Genomic DNA, 22,420 nt, shown 5'->3' on the forward strand with positions numbered 1-22,420 from the left:
AAGATGGAGAGAAAGATGGCGCCGAAAGAATAGGGAGGCACCCCGACTCGCACCAACTGAATAGCGAGCTGGGAACTCCAACACCCAACACCACATCAAGAACCCAGCAAAACCAGCATCCAGAAGCAGTGGAGAAATGCAGGAAAACAAAAAGGAGCAAAAAAGAAGAACCGAAAACCTACACGGAGCCAGAGATTCTCCTGGGCACCTCCCCCCACCAGCCGACCCTGGCCCAAACAGGGCCAGGCTGGGAAAGGGGAACCCGGCGATCGACAGACAGGCTGCAAGGAGCGCAGAATTCATATAGCGGGAGACCCCACGGACACAAGGCAGGGTGCGGACCAAGACACACACCGGCAGCGACGAGAAGTTTGGGTCCACACCGGGTTCGGACAAGGGAACCCAGCGCGGCAGAAAGAGGGAATGGGGAAGCCACCACGACACTTCGCCAACCCCTGAAGGGCCAACGGCTGCGCGGGACACACACACAAAGCAGCAAAAGTGAGTCCCCCATTATCCCCTCCCCCAACGGGAGACCAGCTATCAGAGACCCAAGCCTGACAAAGAAGCTAGATCTCCCTCCCTCCCCTTCCCCACCCCCGAGGGAACAAAGAACCCCCAAATCAGGCGGGAAGCTCCCATCAGGCGCTGGGAAGCCAGTTTAGCAGGGGAAGGGCGGAACAGCCCCAAGCCCCCACAGGTTCCTGAACTGGCAGAACCGGCCCCGCCCCCATCCCAACAGGGGCCGGGGGACGGCCGGCAGGGCAAGCCCCACCCGAGGCACCTGGACCTCGCAGACTCTTACAACTAAAATCACAGGCGCTGGTGGGCAATACCAGCCCAGCAGGGTCACCTGAGCCTGATCATGTCCCCTCCCTCGCAGCAGAGGCGAGGTCTGAGGGTGCCAAGCCACACCCGGACAGTCGATCCCACTGGGCCCCACACATACCGCCTCCCCCCAACGGACTCGCAGGAGGGCGCAAGCACAACCCAACAACCCAGGACTCGCTCTGGGAGGCATATCCCGCTAAAGTGCATGTTGTAGTGGACAACAGCGCACAGGAGGGCGGGACCCCCGGTGACAGCACCCACTCTGGTAGGCGTACCCTGCACTGGTGGGGCCACAGCAGCAGCACCTGCTGCCGTAGATACGCCTACACAGGAGGGAGGAAAGAGCTACAAACCAAACCTGAGAAGCCATCCACAGATTTCCAGATGCGCAAATCACAAAGAAACATAACTCAGTTCATCAAAGGACAAGCCAACTCGCCAGCTCCAAAAAGCAGCACGACTGAAGAGGAGATGGAGACTAAAAAAGCAAATGAGGCCATGTTAACAGGAATGATCGAAAGCGTCAGAAATGAAATCAGAAAACAATTCCAGGAGTTTAGAGCGGAAATCTGGAAGGACACCCAGGAAGACAAGAAAGAAATGGAAGCAAAAATGGATACAATGCAAGCCTCGTTTAAAGAAATGGAAGCAAAAATGGATACAATGCAAGCCGCCTTTAAAGAAAATCTCCACATCCTGAGAATTCAAATGCATGAAAAAATACATTTAAAATACAACTCTTTTTTTTTTTTTTTTTTTTTTTGCCATTCCTGGGGCTTGGACTCAAGGCCTGAGCACTGTCCCTGGCTTCCTTTTGCTCAAGGCTAGCACTCTGCCACTTGAGCCACAGCGCCACTTCTGGCCATTTTCTATATATGTGGTGCTGGGGAATTGAACCCAGGGCTTCATGTATAGGAGGCAAGCGCTCTTGCCACTAGGCCCATATCACCAGCCCTAAAATACAACTCTTTAAAGGAAGAAATTTCCACGATCAGAGCTGATATGACAACCATAAATAGCTCTCTGACATCCATAAACTCCGCAATTGAAACCATAACACAAAGAGTGGACCATATAGAATCCAGAATCTCTCGCCTGGACGATGAAGCAGCTGACAACAACCAGAAAATGACCACACTCCAAGAAAAGGTGAAGCTTCAGGGAAGACTAATCCAGGAACTAATGAACAAAGACAAGAGATATAATCTGCGCATAATTGGAATAGAAGAAGGAGCCGAATATCAGAACAGAGGGCTTAATCATGTTCTCAATAAAGTTATTGCAGAAAACTTCCCCAATCTCACAGGGGACCCCATCCAGGTAACCGAAGCCTATAGGACACCTGGCAGGCCAGACCCCAGGAAAACCACCCTAAGGCACATAATATTCAAGACTACAGACCTCAAGATTAAAGAGCAAATTCTGAATTCAGCCAAAGCGAAGAAGGAAACTTTTTTCAATGGGAAGAGGATTCGAATAACATCCGACTTATCCACACAAACTTACCAAGCTCGAAGAGAATGGAAGAACACCATCCAAGTACTTCAGAATAACAATTTACAACCTCGGATCAAATATCCAGCGAAATTGGAGTTCACATTCGAAGGGAGAACCAGATCTTTCCACACCAAAGAGGAGCTAAAGGAGTATGTGAATAAAAAACCAGCCCTACAGTGAATATTAAGACGGGAACCCCACCCAACAGAGATCGTAAAAGACACACAGACAGAATCAGAAAGAAACTTCAATAGCCAAAGTCCAGCAGAAAGACCAGCTCACTAAAGACAAGAAGAAAAAAAAAAAGAGGAAAAAACAGCCCAACAAGAAAATGGAAGGAGAAAAAACACCCTTATCCTTGATCTCTTTAAATATAAATGGCTTAAACTCCCCGATTAAGAGGAGCAGACTGGCAGAATGGATTCGCAAACAAAAAGTTGACATCTGCTGTCTACAAGAGACCCACCTTACAGCAAGGGACAAAAACAGGCTTCGAATGAAAGGATGGAGCAAGATCTACCAAGCAAATGCACCCACCAAAACGGCAGGTGTAGCCATTCTGATCTCAGACAAGCTGGACTTCTCTTTAAAGTCTACCCAAAAAGACAAAGAAGGACACTACATATTAATACAAGGAAAAATCCAGAATCAAGAAATCACGGTGATAAATGTATACTCACCAAACAAAAGAGGCCCGACATATGTCAAGCAAATTCTCACAGAATTACAGAGCAAGATAGACGCAAACACAATCATAGTGGGTGACTTTAATACTCCTCTCTCTCCAAGAGACAGATCCAACACCCAGAGGATTAGTAAGGGAGCTGAGGACCTAAATAACACCACTTCCCAAATGGATCTAACAGACCTATATAGAACCTTTCACCCTACAGAGACCCAATACACCTTCTTTTCAGCAGCCCATGGATCATATTCCAAAATAGACCACGTCATAGCCCACACAAAGAACCTCAGCAAATACAAAAGTATTGACGTCATCCCATGTATTATATCTGATCACAGTGGATTAAAGGTAACCCTCAACAACAAAGGAAACCACAGACACTATACACACTCTTGGAGGCTAAACCCCACGCTGCTATCCAACACTTGGGCCACAGACCAAATTAAAGATGAAATCAACGAATTCATAAGCCACAATGACAAAGAAAACACATCACAAAGAAACCTATGGGACACAGCAAAGGCAGTACTGAGGGGCAAGATCATTGCACTCAGCACCCACATTAAAAGAATGGAAGCAGAGCAGGTGAATACCCTCACGGTGAAACTAAAACAACTGGAGAAACAAGAAATGACAGAATCTAAAACGACTAGGAAGGGAGAGATCACAAGGATTAAAGAAGAGATAAATCTGATTGAAAATAGAAAGACCATTCAACAAATAAATAAGACTAAAAGCTGGTTCTTTGAGAAAATAAACAAAATTGACAGACCCCTTGCAAGACTTACAAAAAAAAGAAGAGAAGAGACTCATATACGTAAAATCAAGGACTCCACCGGAAAAATTACAACAAGTACACACGATATTTAAACAATCATAAGGAGCTATTTCCAAAACCTCTACTCAGCAAAAAACAATAATTTTACAGAAATGGATCAATTCTTAGAGAAGTACAAACTGCCCAAACTGAACCAAGAAGAAATAAATCAACTAAATAAACCAATAACTTACGGTGAGATACAGGAGGTAATCAAGAACCTCCCTACTAAGAAAAGCCCAGGCCCAGATGGATTCACCAACGAATTCTACAAAACCTTTAGTGAGGAGCTAATACCAATACTCCTCAAACTCTTCCGCGAAACAGAAACAGAGGGAGAAATCCCAAACTCATTCTATGAAGCTAATATCATACTCATTCCCAAACCAGGCAAAGACCCAACAAAAAAAGAGAACTACAGACCAATATCACTAATGAACACAGACGCAAAGCTCCTCAATAAAATATTAGCTAACAGGATCCAGAAACTGATCAAGAAAATCATACATCATGACCAAGTAGGCTTCATCCCTCAGTCACAAGGATGGTTCAACATCCATAAATCAATCAACGTAATTCACCACATAAACAGATCTAAAATTAAGAATTACATTGTTATCTCAGTCGATGCCCAAAAAGCCTTTGACAAAATACAACATCCATACCTATTAAAAGCTTTGGAGAGAACAGGAATAGATGGAACATTCCTCAAAACAATAAAAGCCATATACAACAGACCAACTGCTAATATCATATTAAATGGAGAGAAACTTAAATCATTCCCCCTAAACTCAGGAACAAGACAAGGATGCCCACTCTCCCCACTTCTGTTCAACATCTTGCTGGAATCCCTAGCCATAGCAATAAGGCAAGAGGAGGACATCAAAGGGATCCACATCGGCAAGGAAGAAATCAAGCTATCCCTATTCGCAGACAACATGATCTTATATCTGAAGGACCCAAAAAACTCAGTCCCCAAACTCCTACACCTAATAAACCATTTTGGCAAAGTAGCAGGATACAAAATCAATCCACAAAAGTCAGCAGCTTTTCTGTACACCAGCAATAGACAAACAGAAAAGGAAATTATGGAAACAATTCCATTTACAGTAGCCAAAAAAAGAATAAAGTACCTAGGGATCAACTTAACCAAGGACGTGACGGACCTATTCAATGAAAACTACAAAAATCTAATAAGGGAAATCAAAGAAGACACAAGGAGATGGAAAGACCTCCCATGCTCATGGGTAGGCAGAATCAATATAGTGAAAATGGCCATATTGCCCAAATTGTTATACAAATTCAATGCAATACCTATCAAAATCCCAGCCACATTCTTGACTGAAATAGAGAAACCAATCCATAAATTCATATGGAACAGCAAAAAACCTAGAATAGCCAAAGCAATTCTAGGCAAAAAAAATAGTGCAGGAGGTATCACAATACCAGACTTCAAGCTCTACTACAAGGCCATCATAACAAAAACAGCATGGTATTGGTATAAAAACAGATCGGAAGACCAGTGGATTAGAATTGAAGACCCAGAAATAAAACCGCACTCTTACAGCCAATTGATATTCGACAAAGGAGCTAAAGACATACAATGGAATAAACATAGCCTCTTCAACTACTGGTGCTGGGAGAACTGGGCAGCCACATGCAGAAAACTCAAAGTAGACCCAAGCCTATCACCATGCACCAAGATCAACTCAAAATGGATCAAGGACCTCAACATCAGACCTGAATCCTTGAAACTACTGAAGGACAGAGTAGGAAAGACACTAGAACTTATAGGCACAGGAAGGAAGTTCCTGAATAGAGTCCCAGGGGCACAACAAATAGGGGAAAGACTCGACAAATGGGACTACTACAAATTAAAAAGTTTCTGCACAGCTAAGGTCATAGCCACCAAAATAGAAAGACAGCCAACGATATGGGATATTTACCAGCACAGCAACAGACAAAGGCCTGATATCGGTCATCTACAGAGAACTCAAAAAACTAAGCCCCTCCAAGCCCAATAAACCAATTAGGAAATGGGCAAAGGAGCTAAAGAGAGACTTCACAAGAGAAGATATAAAAATGGCAAAGAAACACATGAGGAAATGCTCAACATCCCTGCTAGTAAAGGAAAGGCAAATAAAAACAACCCTGAGATACCACCTCATCCCAGTTAGAATGGCCTATACTCTGAACTCGGGAAACAACAAATGCTGGAGGGGCTGTGGGGAAAGAGGAACCCTTCTCCATTGTTGGTGGGAGTGCAAATTAGTACAACCACTTTGGAGAACAGTATGGAGGTTTCTCAAAAAGCTCAATATAGACCTACCCTATGACCCAGCCATACCACTCCTTGGCATCTATCCTAAACAGCAAAACCCAAGATATCAAAAAGGCATTTGTACTTCCATGTTTATCGCGGCACAATTCACAATAGCCAAAATATGGAAACAACCCAGATGCCCCTCCACAGACGAATGGATCCAAAAAATATGGTACTTATACACAATGGAATACTACATAGCGATTAGGAATGGTGAAATATTGTTATTCGCAGGGAAATGGTCAGAACTCGAACAAATAATGTTGAGTGAGACAAGCCTAGAACACAGAAAACAAAGGGGCATGATCTCCCTGATATATGACTGTTAAGAAAGGGAGACGGAGAGACAGTAGAGACCAAGTCTGTGAACACTGTATATGTTCTTGATACATTGTATATTGCATATGTGTCTACCTGACCTAGACAAGGGATGGAAAAACAGGCTGCTTCAGATTTCAACATTAAAATAATACTTGCATGAATCTTTGCCCATGATTATTTCTTAGTATAAATTTCCAGAATTAGAATTATATGGTCAAAGACTCTTATAATTTTCTTTTGGCCAATGATATCAAATTCCAAATTACCCTCCAAAAGTATATATGTGAATTTATTTTTCATCAGAAACATATGAGAGTACTTATTTCACCCTGTGTTTGCCAACATTGCAGTTTATAATTAAAAAACAAACAAACAAGCAAAATGAGACAGGCGCCCAGTGGCTCATGCTTGTAACCCTAGTTACTTGGGAGGCTGAGATCAGAAGAATCATGGCTTGAAGACAGCATGGGTAGAAAAGTTAAAAGATTCCTTTTCTACCCATTGTTGGGAACAGTGGCACATGCCTGTCATTCTAGCTCTATGTGGGAGGCTGAGGTTGGGAAGATTTTAGTGGTTCCAGGCCAGGCTGGGCAAAAAAGAAGTTGAGCATGTGCCTACCATCCTAACTCTGATGGGAAGCCAAAAATAGCTGGATTGTGGTCTAGGCATATGCCTGGGCAGGAAGTGAGACCACATCTCAAAAATGATAACTGTGGCTGGGTGTTGGTGGTTCACACATACAAACCTCATGAAAGCTGGGACTATAGGTGTGCACCACTATACTGTGCTCTATTGTATTTCTTTAGAACCCTGTGTGTTAAGAATTTTGCTCTTTGGCTAGTGATGTAACTTGTTTTAGAACACTTATCTGCCGTTCACAAGTCCTTATGTTTGAACCTAATAACACAGCGATCAATCAGAAATAGAAAAAGAGAAAGCCCACAAAGGTGTCAACTATTTTTGGTTCTGCATTCAGGCAGATACACCTTCAGTTCACTACTTAAAGCTATAACTTTGAACAAATTCCTGCATCTGAGGCTGTTTCCTTTTCTTTAAAATGGAAATAGTAAACATGTGTCTCACAGTTTTCTTGTGAGAGTTGAATGTGAAAATAAATAACTTAGTGCTTATAGCCAGCATATAGTATATGACCAATTCATGCTTGTGTTTTAAAGGATATTCTTAAATTGGGTTAAATCTCACCAACCATATGTTTTCATTATTACTAATTGTGTTTTTCTGAAAACTGTGCTTCCATCCACAAAGAAGCTTCAGTAGGAGGGTTTCAGATATGTGGCAGGTGATAGAGGAAGCTGAATAAGCAGCACTTTTTGAGCTTTTTTTTTTTACTTGACATTCATCCTGTGGATCAACTATCCTTTCTCTGGTGAAAAGGAAAAAGATAATTCAGTAACTCAGAGAAAAAAAAATCATAGGAAAGCTGACCTATTATTTCTGAGCTTAGGATGGCAAAAACATGATAAAAAATTACAGTGTAGATAGATAAGAGGGGGCAAATTTTATAAAATAATGGTCTTATTAATGTTTTTATTTTATTTCACTTTTGTTGTTGTTTGGTTGTTTTTTTTTTTGTTGTTTTTTTGGCCAGTACTGGGCCTTGAGCTCCGGTAGGCCTGAGCACTGTCCCTGGCTTCTTTTTGCTCAAGGGTAGCACTCTGCCACTTGAGCCACAGAGCCACTTCTGGCCATTTTCTACATATGTGGTGCTGAAGAATTGAGCCCAGGGCTTCATGTATACGAGGCAAGCACTCTTGCCACTAGGCCATATTCCCAGCCCCTTTATTTCACTTTTATTGTTATTATAAAGGTGATGTGCAGAGCAGTTACAGTTATATAAGTCAGGTAATGAGTACATTTCTTTTTGGACAATGTCACTCCTCTTGTTTTCTTTTCCAAAAGCAAATCCTCTGTGGAGGTGACTTGCTAATGAAGCTGGATGAGCTGATTTATATTAATCTAGGCTCTGACATAATAGATTATAATTAATATCCATAGTTTTTTGCCACATAATATTATAGATATAAAAGTTATTATTGATAGTAGTTTCTAAAAGTCATAGGGAGATTGCCATACCAAAAATATTTGGCTATTTAATACAACTTCTCTTGATAGTCAACAGACCTCAGGCCTTGGTAAATTATAAAGGACTGAAACAAATGAAAAATAAAGGGAGGAATGAAGTTCATCATTAGCTGGTTTCTTATTAAATGATAATTTACATCGTTTTTTCCACAATTTTTATTCTTATTCAATGGGCTTTTATATTGACAGGGAAACCTGTCAATTCTTGGTGATTTTCCTTATTGTCAAAATTTATACTTTTTCCAGGGCCAGTGGCTCACAACTGTAATCCTAGCTACTCAGAGAGCTGAGATCTGAGGATTTCTGTTAGAAGCCAGCCCAGATTGGCTTATCTCCAATAAACCACTCAAAAAACCAGAAGTGGAGCTGTGGCTCTAAGTGTATAGCACTAACCTTGGGTAAAAGAGCTCAGGGACAGTGCCTAGACCCTGAGTTCAAGCCCCACAACTGACAAAACAACAACAACAAATTTATACTTTTAAAGCTGGATATGGTGTTGGGGTATGGTGATGCAAGCCTGTAGTCCTAGTACTTGGAAAGGCAAATCAAGCTAGGTAGGAGAATCAGGAGTACAAGGCCAGCCTGGACTACATACCAAATTCCAAGTCAGCCTGGGCTGTAGAGGGAGAATTGTCTCATTGTCCTTTCAAGAACCTCCCCACAAAATCTCAAGCACTTACATTCTTTGTCCTTAAATTTCTGATTTGCTGTATTTACCAGCCAGCTTTTAAAATTTACTTTTCTGTTGGGAAAATAATAAGACAATGAAGACTACTGCCCCTTTTCTCTTACTTTACCTTAATTATTATTATTATTTTTTTTGTTTGTGTTTTTTTTTGCCAGTCCTGGGCCTTGGACTCAGGGCCTGAGCACTGTCCCTGGCTTCTTCCTGCTCAAGGCTAGCACTCTGCCACTTGAGTCACAGCGCCACTTCTGGCCATTTTCTGTATATGTGGTGCTGGGGAATCGAACCCAGGGCTTCAAGTATACGAGGCAAGCGCTCTTGCCAATAGGCCATATCTCCAACCCTTTACCTTAATTATTACTTAGGATAAATTGTGTGTTTTCCAGATTTTTGTAAAAATGTAGTTTATTACTTCCTCTTGGGAAATTTGTCCAGAGCTGGCTCCTGTGACTGGGGAAATTCTTTCCTAAATAGTAACTCATGTGAGTTTTGCATTTTACTTACCCATACATATTGATATTTGTCTTAATAGCATGTGATTCAGGTTAATTTTTCAGAGGGTAAAACTGATACTACAGTAAGATGCACCATACTTTTTCGGTGGCCTAGGTTTCTTCTCCACCAATGCCTTTTTAGCTAAGCCATTCAGTTTTGGGAGTATTGCCATATATATATAATGTACACACTTTTATTTTTATCCTGGTCCTGGGGCTTGAACTCAGAATCTCATGTTCTCTTGGCTTACTTGCTTCATTGGTATTCTTATCATGTGAACTACTATTCCAGTCCAGCATTTGCTGGTTATTTGGAGATGGAGTCTCTTGGATTTTTCTTCCCAGGCTGTTTTCACACTGAGATCCTCAGCCTCCTGACTTGCTATATATATGCCCTAGGCTTGTATACTGGATTATAGGTATGAGCCACTGGTGCCTGGTTTGATTTGAATTTCTAAAAGGCCGTTGTAGAAGTTGGGAAAATGAGTATTGGCAGGGAAGGGCTATGAATCTATGCTGGTGTCTAAGTGAAATGTAGACTAGAGTGTACTGTAGTATATAAGTGAATGTTGATCTTTGCCCCAGTAGAGTGGTATCCTAGAGAACAATGAGCTGCAGAACATCTGCTCACCTATTTGTTGTTTTCTCCACTTTGGAATCTTGGTTTTAGGTTTAGAATCCTAGTTGCTTAATCACCTCTATCTGATGCCTTTAAATAGATTGTTTAAAAAATAGTATTACATGGATTTTAGGGAGAGAATTTTGGTGGGAGAACTGGTTTGCCACAAACTACTCAGTTCTACTTAGGATCAAGAGAGTTTGACCTAAGTGGATAATATTATGCTTTTGCTTATGAGAGAGTTGAGCAGTGTAGTAAGGAATTCATGAGCTTTTATAATTTATTCCTAACTGTGCAGTCGGCCTCCAGCTATTCACTTTTGGAAAGTTTTTGTATGAATTACTAGAGGCCTTGGAGATTTATAAGATGTATATATGAGGCACTAGTGTGTGAAAACCTTTTTATGTAATTACAAAACACTTTCACAGATGTTAATTCATTTGATCTTTCTGATTTTGCAACGACAAGCATTATCATCATATTCAGTTTTCCCGTTAAGAGTTGAGTTTGGAAAGACTGACTTGCTTTCTGTCTTTCATTTGCTGCATTGGGGGAGAGTTAGGTTTCAAACCTAGATCATATGACACCAGATCTAGTATTTAAAAAAAAAAACCTATATTCATCTATTTGGAAGTGTAGGAACTGTTTCTGGTAATTTCCCTATGTGTCCAGACTTGCACTGTGACGTATTAGAGCCATGGAGGAGGACATCAGTTACAGGTATTCTCTGGAACCTACTCTCTTTGTGTAGTTTGTTCGAGTAAGAACAGAAAGCTCACAAATAGTTTTGTGTTTTTACTTTAACTGTTAGCACTTGAAAGGGATACATTTTACTTCTATTTCCTGTTTTCTTCTAATAGAATGATTAAAGTAAAATTGAAATCAGAAGAAGAAAAGAGCCCTCAGATTATCTGTAGTAAAGAGTTTATTTTTATTTCAGGATTGGAGGCATGGCTCAGTTGGCAGAGTGCCTTGCAAATGAGTGAAACATCAGGTACCAAGTTTGAGTCTTGGACTGAAAAAAAAAAGAAGAGAGTTTGCTTCTATTTCTAGCAGATGCAGGCAGGCTACTGTGAGACTTAGGAGATTCTAATGAATAAAGTCTATCAACCATGAATGGATCTGTGTCCCCCTAGCATCTGAAGAAATATCTTTTGTCTGCATTCCTTTGTGGGAGTGAGAGGCAAGTGTTAGCACTCTACTCTTTTGTGTATAGATTTTCTCCCTTTTTTCTTTGTTTATGTTGGGTATGTCAAGTCTTTAATGATGCTCTGTTTTGCCCATAGTAGGGCAAAAGAAGGAATGCTTGTTACTTATTTACACTTGATGGTTTTAATTTCTAGAATTTATCTATTTTGCCTTTGGAAAGGCAATTTTATGTCCCAATGTTAGGTGACTATTATCCTCAAACATTGGACAATAAATTGACAAGATTTCAAGAATAGGATCTGTTAGGAAATCCAGTAAGAACTAGGAGTTGAAGAGTGGTTTATCATTGAGTGGTTTATCATTGAGTAGTTTATTACTCAAAAATTCATTACTTGTATTTTCAGAGATTACTAAAGGATTTCTACTTTTAGCCTGTGTATTTTTAATTATTAACGGTGTAATTTTGGTCCACTATCCTCTATCAAACTACAATGGTTTGTCCTTATCTGTAGTTTTAGCTTCTCCAGATTTAATCAACGCACAATCAACTGTAGTCCTAAAATGCATGGCAAATTCCAGAAACAATTTGTTAGTTTTAAATTGCACACTGGTCTGAATAGCACAATGAAATTTTGTATGTGCAGCTTGGAAGTGGTAGTAGTTGCATTGGTAATTTCATTACACTGTATTGTTGTGGCTGTTTAAAATTTTTTTTTCTTTTTCTTTTTTTGTCAGTTGTGGGGCTTGAACTCTGGGCCTGGGTGCTGTCCCTGAGCTCTTCAGTTCAAGGCTAGCGCTCTACCACTTCAGCCACAGTGCCATTTCTGGCTGTTCTATCTTATTATCAGTGATTCTATTAATGTTTTTTCATACCTAATTCATAAATAAAACCTCATCATAAGTGGGTATACAAAAAAATCCTAGGACAGTACTGTGTTACTTAATGATGGGATACCTTTTGAGCAATGCACCGCTAGGTGATGCTGCCATGGTGGGAACCCTATAGAGGATGGGTAAAAAAAAACTAGCTATTTAACTGGATCACATGGTGTGGACTCTAATGCAATGAAAAAAGTGGTAAGAGGAGGGTAGGGCTGTGCCAGTGTAATGTGAGTGGAAGGACTGTACTTTAAAATAATGATGGAAAGTATAGTAAACTTGGTTGCCTATTGTGGCTACCAAGTAGTATTAGATGTGTTTAATCTATGTTTGCGCTTTTATAAGTTTGTTTATAGGAGCCTCGCCCCAAACATATAAGGCATTGAACCATGGTGTTAAAGATGCTACCATTTCCTTCCTTTCCTCCCTCCCCCTTCCATCCTCCCTCCCTCCCCCTCCCATCCTCCCTCCCCCTCCCATCCTCCCTCCCTTCTTCCTTTCTTTTCTTCTCCTTTCTTCCTCCCTTCCCCCCTCCCTTCCCCCCTCCCTTCCCCCCTCCCTTCCCCCCTCCCTTCCCCCCTCCATTCCCCCCTCCCTCCTTTCTTCGTTCCTCCCTTCCTCCTTTCCTCCTTTCCTTCTTTCTTCCCTCCCTTCCTTCCTTTTGGTGGTCCTGGGCTTTTTTTTTTTTTTTTTTTGGCCAGTCCTGGGCCTTGGACTCAGGGCCTGAGCAGCGTCCCTGGCTTCTTCCCGCTCCAGGCTAGCACTCTCCCACCTGAGCCACAGCGCCCCTTCTGGCCGTTTTCCATATATGTTGTGCTGGGGAATGGAACCGAGAGCTTCTTGCGTAGGAGGCAAGCACTCTTGCCACTAGGCCATATTCCCAGCCCCGGTACTGGGCTTTGATCACAGGACCTAGCACATGATAGGCACTCCTCTAACCCTCTTTGATTCAGTTATTTTTCAGATAGAGTCTCCTATTTATTTTTACTTGGAGCCAGCCTCTGACAATGATCCTTGTAACCACCGGTGTGCACAACCATACCTAAGTTTTATGTTGGTTTAGGATCTTGCTAACTTTTGTCTGAGCTGGTCTTAATCCATAGTCCTTTCAATATTTGCCTCTCAAGTAGCTAGGATTATAGGAATGGCCTGTGCTCAGTCTCCCTTATAATTTTAAGGGTTCACCATTGTATATATATGTAGTCTGTTGTACACTGGCAAGTTATATAAAGTATGACCATACATACAGATTTCTTTCTATATGTAGTTTAAGGCATCCACTATGGGTCTTTGAATGTAGCCATTGTGGATTAGGAAATGATTGTTGTCCTTAGAAAACTTCAGAGCTTGTCTTTTTCAGTGTGGGACGTTTGATTGCAGAGGAAGGCTAGCTTTGCCCCTCATACCTGTCTGTGCCCAAGTTCACCTAGAGTTTGAGTAAATATTACTTACTAACTACAGGGCTTTGCATTGTGTTACTACTATTAATTCATTCAGTATTTTTTTTAGAGAACATTTCTTTTTTATTTATTGTCAAGATGATGTACGGAAGGTTTACAGTTATATACTTAAGGTAGTGAATACATATACATTTCTTGCCATACTTGTTACCCCTTCCTCATTTTTCTCCTGCCTTCCCTCTTCCCAAACCGCCCCCCCCTTCATCATTTTTTAACCTTTCCAATGATGGACATTGTCATTCTAGTCTACAATGCTTATGAATTCTATGGTTATTAACAATAAAACAATTCCTTCCAGGTCAGATAATATTTATATTTCTTTCCTTTTGCTTAGTGTAATCTGTTCCTTCTTTTAATCTCATTTCTCCGCCCCCACCCCCTGCCCTTGAGTTGCTTAGTTTGCTCTTATCAATGTCCATTGCAGCTGTTGGGGCCCCTCTACTGTATTTTTCCCCCACTCATTTTGTGCCCTCCTCCCAGCTTCCTTCAGATGTGTACATGTATACACCATATGTAAGGTAAAGAATATAGGGTCCTCTAAATAGTATAAGACTAATTAAGAAGAAGTCTTTTGTTTCCTTATCTTTGGAGTTTTTTTTTTTTTTTTGGTAAGGACTAACCTGAGAACCTAAGTGACTAAATATAGTAAGTTTTAGTGTTAAACTTATAACAACTTCTAAACCCTGGTGATGACTACATGATAGAGGGCTACACCCCCACCCGTGAGACTAGTGTCTTGTAGTTTGACATTTAAAAATATAGGGAGCCCTTGTTTCCCTCTGTACCTAGGTAGCAAACATGGTGTTTCAACTTTGATGTTCCCCTTGTCTTCCCTAGTTACCATATTGGTTTTTTATTTACCTTAAATTTGGATAGTAAAATCTTCCTTTCTAAATCACATGAATTCACTGCAGTTTACCTACAAATCAAAATATGTTGCTATTTTTATTAAGATAAGATTGTTATACAATATTTGACTTACTTTTTGTGTAATTTACCAGATTTCAGATGCTGCTGTATGGACCATGTATGCTGCTCTGTGGGCCATGTATACTAGCAGTATCTGAGCCTCTGTGAGAAAGGTTAACTGAAGGGTGCCGAGGCCTTTCAAAGAGAGAGCTCTGCTTGGTTGAGTTGCCCAGACATTAGGTTTCTTGACATTTACATTAAAACACTGAACACTTTGCCACAGAGCTCTGCTATTTGCTGAACTATCTTAGAAAACACATGAAGGAAGACCCCCCACCAGAACTCTTTCAGGCACATCTTTTTATTTTAGTTTTCCTATACTTACATCATGGTTTTATATTGTAGACCACTGGGGGGAAATATTTGATGTACTATTGCTTTTGCTTCAAAATTATTGATTTAAAAAATAGGGAAAACTAAGACCTCTTTGAAAATAATCATCTATGTTTTTAACTACTTTGTAGGATTATAGAGTATTGTATACTCATTTGAAAATCCTTTTTTTCTTTATTGTCAAAGTGAAGACCAGAGGGGTTACAGTTTCATATGTAAGGCAGTGAGTACATTTCTTGTTCAACTTGTTACCTCCTCCCTCATTTTACCCTGCCCCCCCTTCCCCTTCTCCCTTTCTCCTCCCAAGAGCTGTACAGTTGGTTTGCACCAAATGGTTTTGTAAGTATTACTTTTGGAATCGGTTGTCTTTTATCCTTTGTCTCTCGATTTTAATATTCCCTTTCCCTTCCCTAGTTCTAATACATGTATATACAGTATACAGGGTGCTCAAATGAGATACAGTGGTAGTGGGGGTACAACCACAGGAAGGGAATGTGAGAGAAAGAAAAACCTACGGCTTCACATGGCATGTTGAAAATAATTACAACGATGATATAACACTTGTTTCTATAACATGGAGTTCATTTCACTTAGCCTTATCTTATGTATTCATAAGGACATAGCTATTGGGCTCTTGTGATCTTCTGCTATGACTAGCCTAAACATGTACTAATTATTCCCTATGAGGGAAACCTTAGAGTCCATGTTTCTTTGGGTCTGGCTCACTTCACTCAGTATAATTTTTTCCAAGTCCTTCCATTTCCTTATGAATGGGGCAATATCATTCTTTCTGATAGAGGAATAGAATTCCATTGTGTATATGTACCATATCTTCCTAATCCACTTGTCTACTGAGGGGCATTGGGTTGGTTCCATGTTTTAGCAATGTTAAATTGTGCTGCGATGAACATTGTTGTGCTGGTGGCTTTAGTGTGTTCTTGCTTGTAATCTTTTGGGTAGATGCCCAAAAGTGGGGCTACTGGATCATAGGGGAGCTCTATGTTTAGCCTTTTGAGGAACGTCCATACCACTTTCCAGAGTGGTTGAACAAGGTTACATTCCCACCAATAATGTAGTAGGGTTCTCTTTTGGCCACATCCCCTCCAGCATTTGTTGTTGTTAGTTTTCCTGATAATGAACATTCTTACTGGGGTGAGGTGGAATCTCAATCTTGTTTTGATTTTTTTTCTTTTATGGCCAGTGATGTACAGCACCTCTTCATGTGTCTCTTGGCCATTCTTATTTTCTCTTCAGAGATGTTTCTTTTTAGGTCTTTAGCACACTTGTTGAGGGGGGCATTGGTTCTTTGAGAATTTGTTTTGAAGGAATTTAATATTTTGAGTTCTGGTATATTTTAGATATGAGGCCTTTGTCCATTGTATAGCTGGTAAAGATCTTCTCCCAATCTGTGGGCATTCTGTTTATCTTGCAAGCTATGTCCTTTGCCCTGCAGAAACTCTACAGTTTGATGCAGTCCCATTTGTCCAACCTTTCTTTGATTTGTTGCATTTCTGGGCCCTTATTAAGGAAGTTTCGTCCTGTGCCCAGGAGCCCAACTGTTTCTCCTATTCCTTCTTGTAGTGTTTGCATGGTATCTGATTTTACTTCGAGGTCCTTGATCCATTTTGAATTGATTTTGGTGTAGTGTGATATATAAGGATCCAGTTTTAATTTTTTACAGGTGTTGAACTAGTTTTGCCAGCATCATTTGCTGAAGAGGCTGTCTTTCTTCCATGTTATTTTTTTTAAGCTCCTTTATCAAAGATTAGGTAGCCACAGTTTTGTGGGTTCATTTGTGGGTCTTCAGTTCTGTTCCATTGGTCTTATGCCAATGCCAAGCTGTTTTTATTACTATAGCTTTGTAATAGTTTGAAGTTTGGTATTGTAATTCCTCCAGTACTGTTCTTTCTACTTAGGATTGTTTTTGCTATTTGGGGTCTCTTATTGTTCCATATAAATTTCTGGATTGCTTCCTCTATTTCATTAAAGAATGGTGTTGGTATATTGATGGGTATTGCGTTGAAATTATAGACAGCCTTTGGCAATATTACCATTTTGACAATGTTAATCCTCCCAATCCAGGAGCATGGGAGGTTTTTCCATTTCCTTAATTTCCTTTTTCAAGTTTTTAGAGTTCTCATCATAGAGGTCTTTCACTTGTTTGGTTAAGGTTATTCCTAAGTTTTATGTTTTTTGAGGCTATTGCAAAAGAAGTTGCTTTCCTGATTTCAGCCTCGCTCTTTGGGTCATTGGCATATAGAAAAGCCATTGATTTTTGAGGATTTATTTTATATCCTGCTACTTTGCCAAAATTTTGGATCAGCTCAAGTAACTTGGGAGTAGAGTCCATGGGGTTCTTTAGATACAGGATCATGTTGTCTGCAAAGAGAGAGAGTTTAACTTCATCTTTTCCTATTTGGATCCCCTTTATGTCTTCCTCTTGCCTATTGCTCTGGCTAGGAATTCTAGTACTATGTTGAAGAGGAGAGAGTGGGCACCCTTGTCTTGCTCCTGATTTTAGAGGAAATGGCTTTAACTTTTCACCATTAAGAACAATGCTTGCTGTGGGTTTGTCGTAGACAGTCTTAATTATATTTAGGAATGTTCCCTGGAATCCTGGTTTCTCCAATGCTTTTGTCATAAATGGGCGCTGGATTTTATCAAACCTTTTCCTGCATCTAGTGAAATAATCATGTGATTCTTGACCTTGCTCCAGTTGATGTGGTGGATTATGTTGATTGACTTGCGTATATTGAACCAGCTTTGTATACTAGAATGAATCCAGTTTGGTCATACTGTATGATTTTTTTTTTTTGATGACCTGTTGAAGTCGATTGGCCAGAATTTTGTTGAGAATTTTTGCATCCATGTTCATCAAGGAAATCGGTCTATAGTTTTCTTTCCTTGATGAGTCCTTGTCTGGTTTTGGGATAGGGTTATACTGGCATCATAGAATGTGTTTGGTAGCAAACTTTCACTTTCAATTTCATTGAAGAGTGAGAAATATTGGTGTGAGTTCTGTTTTGAAGGCCTTGTAGAATTCTTCTGTGAATCCAGCTGGACCTGTGCTTTTCTTGGATGGAAGATCTCTTATTGCAGTTTCTATTTTATTACTGGATATGGGTCTGTTTAGTAGGTTTAAATCTTCATGGTTAAGTTTGGACAAATCAAGTTTTGCTAGGAATTCATCTATTTCTTCTAGGTTCTCAAAAAATTTTCCCTTATTATATTCTGAATCTTGGTTGTTTCTGTGGTGATGTTTCCTGTTTCATCTCTGATCTTGTTTATTTGGGTGTGTTGTCTTTATTTTTTGGTCATATTTGATAGGGGTCTGTCTATGTTGTTAATTTTTTCAAAGAACCAACTCTTAGTTTTGTTGATTCTTTCTATGGTTTTTTTTTTTTTTTTACTCTAAGTCTTCTAATTCTGATTTAATTTTAATTATTTGCTTCCATCTATTGGCTTGGGGTTTGCCGTGTTGTTCTCTTTCAAGGAGTTTAAGGTGCTTCTTTAAGTTGTTGAATTGATATTTTTCCAGTTTGTTGATGTAGGCACTAAGAGCTGTAAATTTTCCTCTGAGTACTGCCTTTGCTGTGTCCCAAAGGAGCTGGTACTTTGTGTGCTCATCTTGGTTGAATTCCATAAACATTTGAATTTCTGTTTTAATTTCTTCAATGACCCATTGGTGGTTCAGCAATGTGTTGTTCAGTTTCCATGACTTGTAGGATTTTCTGTGGTGGCTGTTTGAGTTGAGCTCTAATTTTATTCCATTTTGGTCTGAGAAAATGCAGGGAATGATTTTGGTACTTCTGAATTTGTACAGATTTGCTGTGTGCCCTAAAATGTGATCTATTTTGGAGAATGTTCCCTGTGCTGCCAAGAAGAATGTATATTCTGGTGTTGTTGAATGGAATATTCTGTAGATGTCTGTTAAGTCTAGTTGGTCTATGCAGTTGTTTAGTTTTGAAGTTATTTTGCTCAGTTTTTGGCATGTTGATCTATCCAGAGGTGACAGTGGACTGTTAATGTCTCCAACTATCAATGTGTTTGGATCTATGAGTGTTTTTAGAGTCAGTAGTGTTTGTTTGATGAAGTTGGGTGCTCCTGTATTTGGGGTGTAGATATTTAGGATGGTTATGTCCTCCTGTAGGAGAGATCCCTTTATTAGTATGTAGTAACCTTTCGTTGTCTCTTCTTACTGTTTTTAATTTGAAGTCAATTTTATCTGATACTAGGATTGCAACTCCAGCCTACTTATGGGGTCTGTTTGTTTGGTAGATTTTATTCTATCCTTTCACTTTTAGAAAATGTTTGCTTTTGCTGGCTAGATGTGTCTCTTAGACGCAGCAAAAAGATGGTTCTTTATTTTTGATCCAACTTTTGAGTCTATGTTGTTTGTTTGGATAGTTAAGTTCATTAATATTGAGAGTTAAGGTTGAGAGATGATTGTTTCTGTCATTATAGCTATCTTTTTAAAGGTTGTGTCTTCCCAATTCTTGCTCTAATAACCTGGTTTTCTATTTAGGGTTCATTTCTCTGTATTGTGATCTTGATGATTTTCCATGTGTAAGACATCCTCGAGGATTTTCTGTATTGCTGGTTTGGTGGAGATTTATTGTTTCCGTTTTTCCTTACTGTGGAAGACTTTTATTTGACCTTCGGCTATGAATGAGAGTTTATCTGGGTACAGTATTGTTGGTTGGTAGTTATTTTTTTTTAGGGTGTGGCATACCTCATTCCAGGCTCTCCTTGCTTTCATGGTCTCTGCTGAGAAATCTGGTGTTATTCTGAATGGTTTTCCTTTATATGTGATTGTTTTCTTCTTCCTAGAAGCTTTAAGGATTCTTTCCTTGGTCTCTATTGATCCTGTTCGGATTATAATGCATCGGTGGGGTATCCTGTTCTTGTCTGGTCTGTTTCGGGTTCTAAATGGTTCTTGTATCTGGATAGGCCTATCCTTCTGGATATTTGGGAAGATCTCTGCTAGTATTCTGTTAAACAAATTGCCTATTCCATTAACTTTGTTCTCTAGGATTTCCTCAATACCTATTAGCCTTAAATTGGGCTTCCTGATTGTATCTTGGAGCTCCTGAAGTGATCTATTTTGTTTATTGGATTGGTTTTGTATTATTTTTTGTTCTTTCTCCATAAAGTCTAGGGAATTTTCAGTTCCTGAGACTTGATCCTCTGCATCATCCAATGTACTCTGTATGCTAGCTACTTGGCTTGTTATCTCCCTTCCTTCTGACTGGTCTTTCTTGATGGCTTCCATATCTTTGCTATAATTTTCTCTTAGGTCCTGTATGGACTTCTTTACTTCATTAATTTGGTTCTGAGTGCTGTCTCTCAAATCTTTTAGCTGAGTAGCTATCTCTTCATAGGACTTTTTTTCCTTCTGTTGGAGTTCATTTATCTTTATTTATGGAAGCCATGAATTCCTCTATTAATTTATGATTGGATTCATTGTGTTCACATATTAATCTTTGGCTCACCTCCTCACACTCTAGAATACTTGTCTGAAGAGACTCAAACTTTAAAAAAAAAATTTTATTGTCAAATTGATGCACAGAGAGGTTACAGGTTCATACATTAGGCCTTGCGTACATTTCTTGTACTGTTTAGACTCAAACTTTTCATTCGTCATTTTTATCAGCATTTTGATGATTCTCCTCTAGGTCTTTGATTGACTGCTCTGTTTCCTGCTTATTTTGAGTGGGAGATGAGAGTCCCTGACTTGCTATCTTTCTTGTGCTTCTTCTGCCCATTCAGATTGGGAATGCCAATTTACAAGCATCTGTGAGCACCGTTTAAGACCTTCAGAAAACCTTACTAAGACCTGTTGTATAAATCATAAATCTTATATACAGATAACTTCCCTCTCTTTTTTGTATATAAAAGCAGATTTGGTGTCCCCACAGAATACAATTTTAATATACAAACCAACCCTGAGCCCTGTATTCATTAGCTAATTATATACAGTTAAAACCATAAACAAGTTTGTTCTTACATTTGATTCTTTTTGGACTGATGGACTTGTTCTATGAATCCCTTTGATTCACTCAGATTGAACAAGGATACCCTCTATCTAGCCTGCCAAGAACCAGGGGTCAATGGAGTCTGAAGGTCCTGGAAGTAAATTTAGGAGTGTAAGTTAGGAGTAGTGAAGAGAATGGAGTAAAAGGAATGGCGGATGATGATTTTGATTTAGTTTCAGTGAAATGGAAAGGTGGAAAAGAGTAGAATAGGAAGAAAGAACAAGATTAAAATGATATATGACAGAGGGTCAACAAAAAACAGCAAAAGTATTAATCAAATGGAAGTAATTTTAAGGAAAAAAATGTGAAAAGAGAAACAAAGAAAAAATACCGAAAACCAAAATAAAAAAGAGAATAAAAAACAACAAGAACAAACAAACCAACGAAGAGAAAAGGAGTCTTCTTTGTTTGGGTGGGCTCTTACCAGCCTCTGGTTTCCTTGGGATGATCTACAGTTTGTTTTCCTGAGGCTTGGCTGGATTGACTTTCTTTCCATTTGCAGGGGTTGGTCCCTGGGACCTCCTCCCTGGTTAGTTAAATCCTAGTGCTGTGTGTGTGTGTGTGTGTGTGTACAGCTTGCAGGTAGGATTGGGTGCCTTCTGTAATTGGGGGACGCTGAACAGTCTGAACCCTGGCTCCTCCCTTCTGCTGTGGGGCTGCTGCTTTTAACTCCTGCTGCTGGCTGTACTGGGGAATCAGCAGGGTGGGGTGCCTCTGGCTGTGTTTACCTGGCTGAAAGCCGCTGGCCCCAGGGAAGTTCTTTCCACCTGGGTAGGGAGACATTCTCCTGGGGGAAGCTGGCTGTGTGGTTCACCTACCTTTGCTGGTAGGAGTTGGGTGCCCTCTGTAATGGGGACATTTGATCAGTCTCAGGAATTTTTGCCTGTCCTTGTCTGTTTATCCTGCCCTTCCAGTAGCTGCTCCCCTCTGCTCTTGGTTTGGTTTTAGAAATGCCTGCTGCTAAAGAGTCAGCAGCCACAGAGTCAGCAGGGTGGGGTGGGGCGGGGCAGGGCAGTGCACCTCTGGCTGAGTTTATCTGAGTCTGTGAGTAGCAGCCAGGGGAAAGATCCTTCCAACTGGGAGAGGAGACCTCCTGGGATGAACTGGCTCCCACTTTTCAGTTACTCTTGCTCTTTTCAAAGATTTCCCCTTTGTCCTTGCTTTCCCCTGGCCCACTTTATTTCCAGTCTGCTCTGGCCCATTGTATGCCAGCATCAAAG

At 40.2% G+C, this 22,420-nt stretch overlaps 1 protein-coding gene across 2 annotated transcripts in view; it reads left to right on the plus strand.

The window, feature by feature from the left end:
- The window catches only part of Ttc28 (tetratricopeptide repeat domain 28), a 534,278-nt gene that overhangs the window by 65,563 nt on the left and 446,295 nt on the right, over positions 1-22,420 (plus strand). The window lies entirely within an intron of this gene.

This window comes from Perognathus longimembris, chromosome 3, assembly GCF_023159225.1.
Source record: "Perognathus longimembris pacificus isolate PPM17 chromosome 3, ASM2315922v1, whole genome shotgun sequence".
In the NCBI taxonomy this organism is placed as follows: domain Eukaryota; kingdom Metazoa; phylum Chordata; class Mammalia; order Rodentia; family Heteromyidae; genus Perognathus; species Perognathus longimembris.